This window comes from Delphinus delphis, chromosome 11 (assembly GCF_949987515.2).
Source record: "Delphinus delphis chromosome 11, mDelDel1.2, whole genome shotgun sequence".
Taxonomy (NCBI): domain Eukaryota; kingdom Metazoa; phylum Chordata; class Mammalia; order Artiodactyla; family Delphinidae; genus Delphinus; species Delphinus delphis.
The window spans coordinates 21,972,115-21,986,340 of record NC_082693.1 but is presented as its reverse complement, the minus strand read 5'-3'; the positions used below and the strand labels follow the sequence as shown (position 1 = coordinate 21,986,340).

General features: G+C 39.1%; 1 protein-coding gene across 3 annotated transcripts in view; it reads left to right on the top strand.

Moving 5' to 3' along the window:
* ITPR2 (inositol 1,4,5-trisphosphate receptor type 2) overlaps window positions 1–14,226 on the top strand; it is a 527,727-nt gene that overhangs the window by 307,503 nt on the left and 205,998 nt on the right. The gene's annotated exons all lie outside the window — the stretch shown is intronic.

Here is a 14,226-nt window from a genome sequence, read left to right as displayed (position 1 = left end):
TGTAAGTATTGCACAGATGACTTTTCAGGGAATATCAACTTATAGATAATAATTGTCAGTCTGTTATTAAAAATGACAGCTCAGTTGCTCATTAAGAGATAGCTAGCAGCATGTTTAATACCCAAGATGATACACTTAAATATAAAATATATATCTAGTGTAGGTTTTTTTAGCTAGCTACCTTTACCCTTTACTTTTATGCTAGGTATCAAACATAATTTGTACCATGCTCCTTAATAATTTTTTTGGTCTGTTTCTGTAAATACTAATCATCTGCTGTGTTTAAAATTGGAAGGATTTTATTTTTATTTATTCATTTATGTATATGCTATCTAATTCCAAAAAGATTGTAGTGGTAGGGTTTTTTTTTTAAAAAAGTATTCTTGTAGAAAAGAAATACAGTGCAATCTTGGATATTAATAGAAGGGGCATAGCTTTAAAATACAGCATCTGAATCAGATGTTTCTTCAGTAATCAAAATGACTTAAGCTTTGTGTTAGTTCATTTAATCTATATTTGAGAAACATCAAAATACAGGTGAGGTGGTCAGTGCAGTTTTAGCAAATGTTTCTGTGGCATAGGACTCAAGAAATATGCTTATAAGTTTGAGTATATGGCATCCTTTAAAAAAATGGTACATAGAGTTCCTTGGGACTTCTTGTTGTTTTTCTTTGGTTCCTCAAAATATTGCTGTAGATTGTTTGATTTTTGGCTGACGTACTAGATCCTAAAGGTAGAAAAATGGGATCATATGAATTTTTGACAGAAGAGTGAGGTTTATGATAAGTAACTTGTGCTTATCAGGAGATACATAATAAGCCTTCCAATTTTATGTAATAGATTATTATTGAATTTCTCTAAAGGAAAATAGGGAAGAAATCAAGTAACATTTTACTCTGACTAGTCAAGAGTATTTCAGCAAATCTCCCAAACCACCCTAAAATAAATCATGCTGGCAATTGTTTCTCCTTTCCATTCCCAGGGCTGTCACTAGTTCAGGCTTTCATTTCCTCTTGTCTAGAAAACTCCAATAGCCCAGCTCCCTGAGACCTCCTGAAGGGAGGCAGGGCTGCTGTTTTCATAACTCCAAGGACACCATTCCCATCACGCATAATATGCATGGCACTCTTGGGACACGGTCCTCAGGGAGAGGGTCAGACGAGAAGGGCTATTGGGGCTCAGTCACTCAGCTCACACACACTGTGAGCAACTATTGAGTGCCGGTTCTTGTGCCTGGGCACTGGGGAGAAGGTGGCGAACGGCACGGCTTGCTAAGGGCCACCACGGGGTACATTTCACATGCTAGTGGACTCCGGTCACAATCTGCAGAGATCACGAGAGCCTTTCAGGAACCTTCAGGGGCTCTGCACTGCCTTGGTGTTCCAGGCTCTCCATGGTGCCCCCTATGCTTCCCCCCACCCTTCCTCATCCATTAGCCTCGCAAAATCTGTGCCACTCAGTGTGCCTGCAGTGTCCCTCAGGCTTTCCTTGCACCGAGGCTTGCTACATCCGGAATCAGGATTGTTAAAGTCCAAACAAGCCTCAGTATCCCTAGTGTTATCTTTGTGAAGGAGCTAATGAGGAGCACTTATCAATTGTTTTTGCCAGAGGTGACTACTTTCTCCATAGAATTAGCAAAATACTTTGTACCTCTCTTTTAAGACACTGCATCTTTAGTTCAAGTTCCTTGTTTTATAGATGATGTCACTGAGACCAGAGAGGTTATGTGATTTGCTCAAGGTCACATGGCAGTGTCAGGACCAGGGCTTAAATTGGAACTCCTTCCTCTCTGCCTAATCTTATTTATTAGATCGCAGCCAACTTTTACAAATGGTGTATATCACTATTAAGAAAGGTTAATATATTTTGTCCAGCATGTTTAGAGGTCCAGATTTTAAGTCATAGGCAGGCGGAACATAGCAGAATATAATATCCAAAATAGATAAAGGTTTAGAAAACCTCTAAGAAAATATTAAAGAATATGGAAGTGTAGTCATTAACTTAGAAAGAAAAACCTGAAAGAGACTTATATGTATCATTTCTCAATTTCCATGTTTACTAAAGACAGAGTAAGAAAAAAATTTTTAGCTGAAAGAATTCTACATCTTAGACAACTTTTTCATTCTAAATGTTTTAGAATGAGAAGCATTTCTACTAGTGGAAGGAGAAGACGTTTTTCCCCCCCAAGAAATTTTTTAAAAAAGCATATTAGATCCAGAATGATTCAAATACCTATGCTGGGAAAGAGACAGGCCTGGATGATCTCTACATGTTGTCAGTTGGCCCGTCTTACACAGCTGGTGTTCCGTTATCCGTGCCAGTGGAGGGGATCTAAAGGACTCGCCAGTCTGGGGGGAATGGGTTTGGGAAACAGATTCAGAAACTGGTCAAAGCTATTATTTTACAACTTATTGTGTATTCTCAGAAAAAAATTGTGAATATCAGTCCTGGGATAACAGGTGGTTGTGCTTTCATGATCATATTAGTTTCCTATTTATCAGAAAGTTAGTGGTTTACAACCCACATGTTTATTATCTTATGGCTTTGGAGGTTGAAGTTTAAAATCAAGGTGTCGATTGCGTTCTTTCTGGAGACTCTAGGAGAAAATTCGTTTCTTTGCCTTTTTTAGCTTCTAGAGGCCTCCTGTGCTCCTTGGCTCATGGCTTCTCCCTCCATCTTCAAAGCCAGCAGCAGTAGTATCTTCAACTCCCCCTCTCCCCGCGCTCTCTCTCTCTCTCTCTCTCTCTCTCTCTCTCTCTCTCTCTCTCTCTCACACACACACACACACACACAGAGTCTCCATTGTCACATCCCCTTCTCTTACTCTGACCCTCCTGGCTCCCTCTTACGAGGACACTTGTGATTACATAGGAACCACCTAGATAATTCAGTATAATCTCCCCATCGAAAGATCCTTAACTAAATCACATCTGCAAAATTCACTTGCTGTGTAAGGTAACATTCTCAGGTTCTGGTTGGTTAGGGCATAGACATCTTTGGGGAGGGCCATTATCCAGCCTATCACAATGATCCTTTTACTGACACTGAGAAATGGCATGTAGAGTGTAGATGGAGAGCTTGCCTGTGGCTGATTAAAATGTAGGGCAGTTTACATGTGAATGAATATGACAAAAAATGCTTTGAATGTATAGCACTTTGCTGTTTTCAAAGTATTTTAAAATATTTTGCTACCTTTCAACAGTTCTAGGAAGTATATAGAGCAGGCAGTGTTATCTCCAGGTTTGTAATGTGGAGGGACTCAGGAGAACTGAATTGCATTGTTACATACATTACCTAATACTTGGTTGTCTAACGCTTAATCGACTGGATTTCTTCTGTCTGTGTATCGAAGCATTCCCAAGAGATATCTCAGAATTAAAACAGAAAACTCACACCAGGGTTTTTCACACAAGCTATCCAAATACTACATTTGAGACTTCACTTATTTAAATTTAAAATCTTACCTTAAAAGAAAATCTCCATTTTCATTTTTGTTTATTTGGTCTCTGATACTGGAAGTTGTGTGTGTGTGTATGTGTGTGTTTCTGTGTATAGCTGGTGCAAATTTAAAAATAGAGCAATGAAGCAAGTTTGCTTCATGGTTGAAACAGATATCCTTAAAGCAATTTGCGACTTTGAGACCGAGTTTTCTGATTTTATTAGCCTTCTATGTATGATATATTAAGGAAAATCATTACATAACTACGTTTTATCTGGTATTTAGTCTACCTTAAAAACATTTACAATTTGTAATCCCTTTGATTACAATTCCTAAATTAATTTTACTTAATATTCTTCCTTGCTTTCGTGTTCCTTTGCACCAAAAGGATGAGAGAGAAGATGTGGGTGGCAATATCTTGAAGATTGCTAAGAGTAGTATAAGTAAATGAAAATTGAATTTTCTATTAGGCATGTCTGTGTGAAATCCAGTGATCACCTCTGTACCGTTTGTTATAAGTTAACAGTACTTATTTTTATTGAAGGTTAAAACATAAAAATTGTATACTGAAAGTCCCGAAGGGGGAAAGTTAGCTAAGTTTTATAAAAATTTTATAAAGTTTTGTTTGTTTAGGCGATTCTGGTAGAAAAGCAAAAAGTTACAAAGGATATATATAACTCTACCTTGGACGCTCAGTGTTCCTTTGGGATGGGTTCTGTTTGACAGGCTCCTTTAAGGTAACAACAGCAGGCATGTTTATTTGCATTTTAAAAAATATGTATGTTGGAAAATGTGGGCGGGGAAAGAGAAGAGAAGGAATGTTTTCAAAATGGCTTTAAGGCAGTATGATTTCTAATGTTCTCCATCCTCAACGCCATGCTGTTTTACTCTTATTTCTGTGACTCTCTACCACAAAATAGAAAGACCTGTTAGCATGTGTGTGCTGCTCAACAGTGTGGCTTAATTATAGCATCACACCTTAGGTTTGTGTACTTCGAGGTATTTTAGGTCCAGGTCTGAGTAAGGGTTCACCTGAGGTGGTCAGGAGATAGAAGGAGCTGGGTGGATTGGATAGAGGTGGGCTGGTGGAAGGTGGAGCAGGAAATAGGAAGGACTTGGTTCAATGGATTGGTTTGGTTTTAAGGATTTTTTTTGGGGGGGGGGTCAATTTTCTTCACCTTACACTCTTCAGTATGTAATTCTATTAAGATTTATAGAGCATTACAAACTATTCCCTCTCATAAAAAGGGAGAAACATATAAATCATAAATAGTAAAGATGTCTATAAGATATGATTCTGAATATATAAAATTCGTAGTTTCTGTACTGTAGTATTAGAAAAGATAATGAGTACTGAAAATATTCCCTGGTAGCCTGTGGAACTGGTGATTTACGGTCTCTTTCCTTACATTGCAGTCAAAGAAGTTGACCTATTTAGAATGCCAATCATAATTTCCCCTGTGAATATATTCCTGTCTACTCGTAAGTTACACTGACAATACATGTAATCTACAGGATGACAAAGATGTTTAGTCAAGTTCAATATTCTTAAAATGTTCAGGTTTGAAGAGCCATATATCCTTGGAATGTTATTGCAAAGGGATCTAGAAATCACCTCTACTCCCGTGTAGTTTTGTGCTCTGGTGTTTATAAAGTAATGATAGCTAGCATTTATTGGGAGCTTCCTGAAAATTAGATACTCTTCCTCTTTATATTATTTAATCTTTAACTCTTTGTCATAGGTAGTATTATATCTCTCTTTTACTGATGAAGAAACTGAGGTATAGAGTTTGAGGTCACACATCTAGTAGGTGAAGAGAGCTGGTATCCCACCCAAACATTTTGGCTCCTGAGGTCTTAACTCGCATGTTAGAGCCAAACAGATGATACGACTTAAAATCACACCTCTTCTGTTTTCTCAGATATTCAACTAAATAAAATGAAAAGTTCTTTAGTTTTGTTCTTGATAAAATTTGTATGCATAAGTACTGGAAAGCCTAAGCCATTTATTCAGTGAGCTGCTAAGGAAAGGCTTGAAGATTTTAGACTGAGCTGTGAGGGAACAACATGATGCAAGAGCTGTGCAGATTTTTAAGATTTATTTTTACAGACCTACAGATCAATATCTGAGCTCCCCAAGACCCACCCTGTGATCATGGTCTGAGTTGCTAGTAGCCTGAATATTATATATAAAAGTTCTAAACAATGCTTTATAAGATGACATGGTAGATAGCCCCTTGTGGAAATGTGGCATTCAGCAAACAGCATAGCATCTGATTGAGAGCTGTGATCTTTATGAATGCCCAGGTGGGGTAGGTGATATTTACACGTTGAACAGTGCAGGCAGACAGAGGCTTCTTGATTTGAAAGTTGGTATGTGGATTGATATGGAATAAAGATCTTTAAGAAATGATGCCTTGAGTTATTTTTTAAATACCTTCCATCTTTTAACTCAAAAACTTACTGTCAGCTGAGTTAACTAGATTTTATTGTTTTCCTCAGCAGGAAAAAAATCATTGTAGTTAATCTTTTATTTCTGATTTTGAGGAGCAGCAAAAAGAATGTCAGATATATACCAAGGAACTTAACTCCTTCATCAAATACGCAGACTTCTCAGTCCCGACAGTAATCACATTCTTGCAAATTTGTAAGTTGTATCAAGCTCCTCTTATTGTAAGAGTCTGTGCGGAATCATTCACCTTCTGTGCATGTACTCATTTCACTTTTTAGGAGGCAGATAAACAGATTTAAGTAGAATTGTTGTACAGAGTGCACTGTAGCTTAAGAATTTGATAATAACTCTTTTGCTAAGGGAAAATTAATTTCAGTTTTAGCATCAGCTGCATTTTGTAGAATTTTTTAAAAAATACATTTTAGAGGTGAGTACGGTTTTTCCCGTATGTTCTAATGTTTTTTTTTTTAAACTAGATACAATAAGTGCTGTTGCAAACCTTTTGTACTACCATTCCTGTATTGTGAATGCGTGAGTGTGTGCGTATATGTGTGTATTGTGTTTTAACTAGGTAACTAAATGGTTGGAAATATGAAATTATGTTGATGTCTCCTTACAGTAAGAGATCTGTTTTAGAAATATAATTGGTATACTCTTCCACTTTGGAATTTTTATTTTATATTTTTATCTGGGCAAAAAGACTTTGACCATTCAGGTGGGCACAAAGGAAATAATTATGTTTAGAAATTTACTCTTTAGTTGCTGAGCTGGCTTGGTCGCTTGTTAGGCCATTCAAAGTGATATGTTTATCAGATTTACTAAAGTCACTGTAACCTCATTATTACAAATATTATGAAGTTCTTAATTACGTCTTGCCTTTACTCTCCCACTTAAAAATCTGACATAATAACATCACTGCCTCAATGATTTTTGAGATATGCTTTGATTCTGTAGAGATCAGTGACTAAAAGATCATGTTGAAAATATTATGAATACTCAAAAATTAGCCAACTATTTATTGCCTCCAGTAAGACACTTGGTAGTTAATGATTGTAGGTGAAAAATGGTATTGTGATTAAAAAATAAACATGGATAATATAAAAAGTAAAAAAAAGTATAAGAAAAAAGAATAAAAGAAAAAACACTAAAATTAATATATTACTAAACTATCGTGTTAATTATTTCTACCTAAATCTAACCTAAACTCTTTTTCAGGATGCATTCATGATTAGTTTCTTTTAACTCCATATTATTCTAGTTTGTAATCATTTCAGCACTTATAAAATCATGTCTGTCTTGTTAGTACACTAACAAGACCTTTTATTATCCTGCCCTCTGAAGGATTTCTTTGGTGTGTGTTGTTATTTTAAATAAATTAGAAACTCCTTGAGGATGGGTCTGATACATACGCTGAAGAAATGCACAGAAGGCCTTTCAGAGCTGAGATTCTGTAAAGGTCTAGTTCTGTATTTTCTCTCCAGTCCCACTCCACACGCCATAAGTGTTGTACTATTGAGGGCAGAGATGGGCAATCTTATTCGCTGCAGTGTTCCCCATGGCTGGCACTGTGCCCTGCACACAATCATTGCTCAATAAGTTTTGTGGACTGACTAATTTATACATAGTAGCAATAAATGTTAGTGACTGTCTGCTAGTACAGCACATTGCCCTTCACTAGTCATATCCAAGAAGCGGGTTCTAGAAGTATCACTTCAGTTCTACTTTGCATCTCTTTGTAACCCAGGACATGGTAGGTTTCTTGGTACTTGGCACACCTGCAGAGTCGGGCCAGCTGCAGGGAGAGCTACATACAGCATTGAGCACTGGGGAAGGGGATTATCTTGCAGCAAATGCTTTGTCTGATGGGCTGTGTAGTGTCTGCTTGCTCTCTGGCTTGGAAGGGAAAGAACTGGGGAATCCCCAGACATAGTAACGTGGGTGCTCAGCTCAGGGTAGCTGCGGCAAAGGGAGGATGACTGGATCTGGAGGCAAGCAAATGGGAGGAAGGCTCCGGCCACTGGGCTTCTCTCCCAGGAAGGGCCCCGCTCCCCGAGAAGCAACTGGGAAGAACAAGCAAGGAACTTAGGCCACACTAGAAGGGGGAAGAGCCCACTGTGTAGCCAGGAGAACCTGAGAGCAGCTGGGGCTCTGCAGAGCCCCTGCTGAACTGGTCACTGAGTTTGTCACGCTAACTAGTGTAAGTAGCTGTAGAGGCCACTAACTGTTGATCTCAAGCAGCACTAGGATCTCCTGCCACGGGACAGAATTGGTGTTTGGAACCGTTCTGCTGTTACCACCGTAACGAGGAAGAGGGATGTAAAGGCTTGAAGCAGATTGGGCCTGAGACATTTTACTTTTTCCGTCTGATACCTTCATCTCTGGACTAGTATTTGAACAGGTCCTCACAGAGGAGATACCCGACCTAGTACATGAGGCACTAAAACCACATTATTGTCCTTGCTGTTGTTTAACTATTGTTGATTGTGCATCTCTAAAGAAGCCATTTGCAAAGTAACAATGTGTCTGTGGGCATTTGGAGCCTCACAATAACTCTCTGAGGTAGGAAAATATTTTTTAATCTCCATTTTATAGATAAGAAAACTGAGGCCCAGAGTGTGGAATGATCTGGTAACAATCATATGATTCATAAGTGGCAGAGCTAGGGATGAATCAAGGTGTTCTGATTCTACTCTGTATATGATCTACTCTGTAAATGATCATTTAAATTTGATTTCACCTTGTGAAACCACCTCTTTCAGACTTTCAGTTCTTTTACTACCTCTAGAAACCTGAAGGTTCAAACAATCTTGAAAAATTAAAATTAAATTAAATCTTGAAATTTAAAAAGGAAATGTATTCTCATTCTTTTTTAGGTACATACTCTAAATAATAGCAATAGCTATAACTTCTGTGGTGTTTACTGTATAGTAAAAGCCAGGTGCTCGTATAAATGCTTTACAGCGTTAATTCATTTAACCTCCGTAACAACACACTGAGGAAACTGCAGCACAGAAAGGTTACGGAACTTGTCCGAGGTCACACAGCAAAAAAATGGTGGAGCTAGGATGAAAACTCAGGCCTTCTGGCTCCAGAGCCCATGTTTGCAATCACTGCGGGAGGCTGCCTTTCATTCTAGTCTGGTATCAACTTACAAAGCCACAAGAACGTCACTCATAGCTGTCAGAGGAAAACTATTTTCTTGTTTCAAGTAACACAAACAACCTTAAGATATTTCTTCTTGTGTTTAATGATTTTGAACAGCTACTATTTGCTGATTTCTTCAGGGTAGGCTCGGTTTTTGCACATTCCATCTGGTACTTGAAACTCTCAAGCATTTTTGGATAAATCTTGGTTACTTACACCAGAACAGCATACAACATTTTGAATATTTGCAGATTGCTCAGTGCGATGTAAGGTTTATCTTTTCTCAGTTGTTCTTAGCCTTTGGCTGAGTTTTTAATTAAAACTCAAATTACAGACTATACTGGCTCTGCAGCCACAGAGTAGGGAAAACAGACATGATGTGTTAATGAACACATCCTGGCAGCTTGGTTTAACGAGTTGGTGGCACAAAAAAAATCTAAGTGAGGGCATGTGACAGTTAAAATCAAATCGAATGCTTGTAATTAATATCAGATAGATGGAATAATATTGATGATTCTAACTCAGAGGACGTGTACTTGTAAATTTCCATCCCAGGTATTGAGTCAATTTCCCTTTCTCTCAAAATGCCAGAGTATGTTCATATAGTAACCCGAGATGTGCTTGCCAGAAGGGATGTGGTAACCGGCAGTAATCTCACACTTGGGCGCACCTTTGAGAAGGATGCTTTCTTTAGGCTTCTCATCGTCTTCCACCGTGGTGCATGCAGTCGTTTATTCATTCAACAAGTGGGCTGCACCATATGTAGAGTCGGCTGAGATTCCCTGTCCCCTTGGCAGAGTTAGATAAGACCTCTGGCTGTTGGCCAATTGCCCGCTCTCTTGAAAGAGAGCTGTCAATTCCATACGCTTTTGCCATTCAGGACACAAAGTGTAAACACTGAGCCAGTCCTGGTGCCCCTGCTGTCTCCATGGCATTGCCCATCTCCTTGCCCGGACCTTGCTATTTCTCTCCTCCTCGGTCTCCCAGGCTCTTCCTCTCCACTCTGTCCCTCTCAGAAGGTGTTCCTATGTCATTATCTTCTCCTCTATGTGTTCCCTCCACCTTCTTTTCTTAAAATTATTTTATTGATTGATTGATTGATGTATAGTTGATTTACAATGTTGTGTTAATTTCTGCTGTTTAGCGAAGTGATTCTGTTTTATATATATATATATATATATATATACATACATACATTCTGTTTTATATTCTTTTCCATTATGGTTTATCCCAGGATATTGAAGATAGTTCCCTGTGGTCTACAGTAGGACCGTGTTGTTTATCCATTCTCTGTATAATAGTTTGCATCTGCTAACCCCAAACTCCCAGTCCATCCCCCACTTTCTTACTTTAAAGGAAGAGTCACTCTCCCTGAGGCCACCCCTCTTTGTCAGCAGCTCTGTGGATTAGAGCTTTTCTCTCATACCCAATGTGCGAAGAGGCTTTGTCTTCATGCTCTTTTCTGCTGGTTATTTCTAGACCAATTCCTCTGCTGTCTTTTAAAATCTGAGGCCCTCTGACTCCATCACCCTGGCTCTGCCAGCATTCCAGTCCCTCCCTCTCAGCTCTCTGAGACTTTGGAACCTGGCTCCCATTCTGTGTCCCCACCCCCAGACCTGCCGTCACCGGGGCAGCTTCAGTCCACGTGGGCCGTGCATCCAACACTCTGGCCTCTCAGGCCCTTGACCCCTGCATTTGCACTGACCTTCTCCCCTCCACACCCATCACTGACTTCTTTGGCAACATTTTGGAAGTTTTTATCACCAGGAACCGCTTCTTCCCCACAATAATGAATTCAGACATCCTGTTGGCTGCCCTTTCCTCTCTCCCATTCAGCTTGCTTATTTAACTACACCCATTATGACTGTCCTTTGACTTAATCAGAACCACTGACCCCTCTAATTTCCCAATTGCCCAGCTTGCTCCCTTCCTCTGCCTGTTAACCCAAGATTTCAGAGTCACAAGCCCAACTGTTGAGCAGCTGTTTAAGGCGGGCCGCTAACAAGCAGTCCTCACAAAACAGCATGGAAGACTGGAGAGTGGTTCCCCAGGAGAGAATTGGAGTACTGTTGCCAAAAGGTAGGGGAAGGGTGCCAGGAAGGCCAAAACAACCGATGACCACTCCAGTTTCTTCTGCAATTTCTGCTTTATGACAGATTGAGTAATTTAGATTATTTAAGTTGTTTGCCTGATTTTCTATTCATGCTCCACCTAACTGTATATGCCACGTCTTTCCAAGTGAAACCAGAATTCTTGGCTCAAAGTTCCCTGACAGAAAAGCTTCTACTTCACTATATACACAGGCACTCCGTGTTCTCCAGAATTGAAATGGCTGAGGATATCTTTTCTCAGGCTGAGAAAACATATGGACAAGAGTTCGCTACTTCTCGTAGTCTGTAGCCTTTTGACAAGACATCTGCTGTAACATTTTTTGCTCTTGGATCATAGACTGTTGTTTGCCAATTGTTTTCATAAATATTAATCTTTGAAATCTTGACTGACATCTAAGTTGTTCTTTTTGGATTCTTTTCTTCTTTATATGCACCATCTTTAAATAATTGTGTCACAATATAACAACAAAAAAAAGGGTTTTCTTATGAAAAATTCCTACTTTAAAATCAAGGGCTGAAAGTTCTAATTCAGTAACTTACATGCTTTTTTTTTTTTTTTAACATTTAAATTCTCCCTCCTTTTCCTTTACTTAACTAAATGTATTGCCATTGGAATAACACTTCCGCATTAGTTTTGCAAAAAGTAGTCTTTCACTTCAGCCCTTGAAAGCCCCTCAGGAAGACATTGAAACTCAAATCCCCCAGGCATTTGACTGAGTCCCAAGGTTGGTAACTACACCTTCTTTGTCTGAAACTATGAACTTGAGAACCAGATCATGATCATGAACTGGGCTACAAATATCGTATTCAAGATGTTCACTAATGGTCTTAATTTCTAATCATACCTTTGCATGAGAAGGTAATTGACAAGGCTGTGATGGAAGATACAGTGAGCACAACTTCCACCCTAGGGCCTTATCTAATGACTGTTGATCAAGTTTTTCCTGGATCTGGGTGTCCTCGACCACGCTCTAAGTAACGAGTGGAAAGCAGTGTGCATGCACCATGCAGCTTTTAGGCTCATTTTTATTATGCACGATAGTTTCTGATGTATTGTACTGTTAACTCTGGGGATCAGTAATTCAGTCCATTTTAAGTTGTTTCATTTATTCCTCAATTAATAAAACATTTTTAAAATTTTTATTGGAGTATAGTTGATTTACAATGTTGTGTTAATTTCTGCTGTACAGCAAAGTGATTCAGTTATATATATATATTCTTTTTCATATTCTTTTCCATTATAGTTTATCACAGGATATTGAATATAGTTCCCTGTGTTATACAGTAGAACCTTGTTGTTTATCCATTCTATATATAATAGTTTGCATCTGCTCACCCCAAACTCCCACTCGATCCCTCCCCTACCATCCCCTCCCCCTTGGCAACCACAAGTCTGTTCCTCTATGTCTGTGAGTTTGTTTCTGTTTCGTAGATAAGTTCATTTGTGTCATATTTTAGATTCCATATATAAGTGATATCATATGACATTTGTCTTTCTCTTTCTGACTGACTTCACTTAGTATGATCATCTCTGGGTCCATCCATGTTGCTGCAAATGGCATGATTTCATTCTTTGTTATGGCTGAGTAGAATTCCATTGTCTTGGGTTGGCCAAAAAGTTCATTCAGGTTTTTCGTAAGATGTTACAGAAAAACCTGAGCGGGCTTCTTGGCCAACCCAATATATATGTACCACATCTTCTTTATCCATTCATCTGTCAAGGGACATTTAGGTTGTTTTCATGTCTTAGCTATTGTGAACAGTGTTGCTATGAACATTGGGGTGCATGTATCTTTTTGAATTACGGTTTTCTCCAGATATATACCCAGGAGTGGGATTGCTGGATCTTATGGCAACTCTGTTTTTAGTTTTTTGAGGAACCTCCATACTGAATAAAACATTTTTTAATCATAAGAATGAAAAGCCTCCATACAGATACCTGATCTTAAGGCCTATTACCAAAGAGTTATCTGTGTGTTAAGCCAGTATGCCAGACACAGCAGGAGACTCATTTTAAGGGGAACCTATTTGTTCACAGTGCTGTGGGATCTTCTCTTCCTTAGTAAACTACCTGTTCAACATTGAATTTAATCTGTTTTTAAAAATAGCTTGCAAGATCTCATTACAAGAGCTTGCGAAGAATACTGTGTTCTCAGGTTTTCATAAGAGTATTTCTTTCTCTCATTTTTTAAGCCAGAGTACTCTATTATTAAAGCAGAGTTAATAAATTGGAAAATATAGTAACTCACTGATGTGCGATGAAGTTATTTCTTCAGCTCTATCTAGAATCATGTAAAAATTAGAGTAGAAGAGATTTTTACATTTTGCGGTCCTAAGGGGTGTGTCAGGGTCTGGGAATGTATCTCACAGTTGAGATCAAGCACAGTTCCCTCTGAGGTCTGTTGGCAAGAGTCAGCTCTCCTCAACCTCTGAAGTTTCCTGAAAGTAAAACGAGATTCACACGGTTGCATACCATCCTGCTGATTCTTGCCAGGGATACTTTCTGGAAAGAGCATACTGAATATGTCTGCTGTGCCTATATTTTAGGGAGAAAAGAAAATCTCACACAACTTGGGACCTATTCCATCTACTCCAGGAATTTGAGGAGTAGATGAAGGGCCTGCCCCAGGCAGACCTCTGCCACGGCGGCCAGTGATTCCACGCAGCTGAGGGATGGGTGCTGAGCGGTGTTCCTCTGGGTCAGGGATTAGGCACCAGAGAGAGGATTATTTGGAGAAAAGCCTGGCCTCACTTGTACCGTTTTAGTCAGATAACCACACCTCCTGAGAACGTGCCACGAGCTGCATTATACTCTGTGGTAAAATACTAAGGATTGACACGATACCACCTGCATTAGTTTTCTTGGGCTGTCATAACAAAGTACCACAGACTGGTAAACAACAGAAATTAATTTTTTCAGAGTTCTGGACGCGAGATGTCCAGAGATCACGGTGTTCGGGAAGTTGTTTCTTTCTGAGGGCTGTGAGGGAAAGATCTCTTCCAGACCTCTCTCCTTGCTTGTAGATGACCGTCTTCTCCCTCGCATCTTTTCATGGCCTTCCCTCTGTACACGTGTCTGT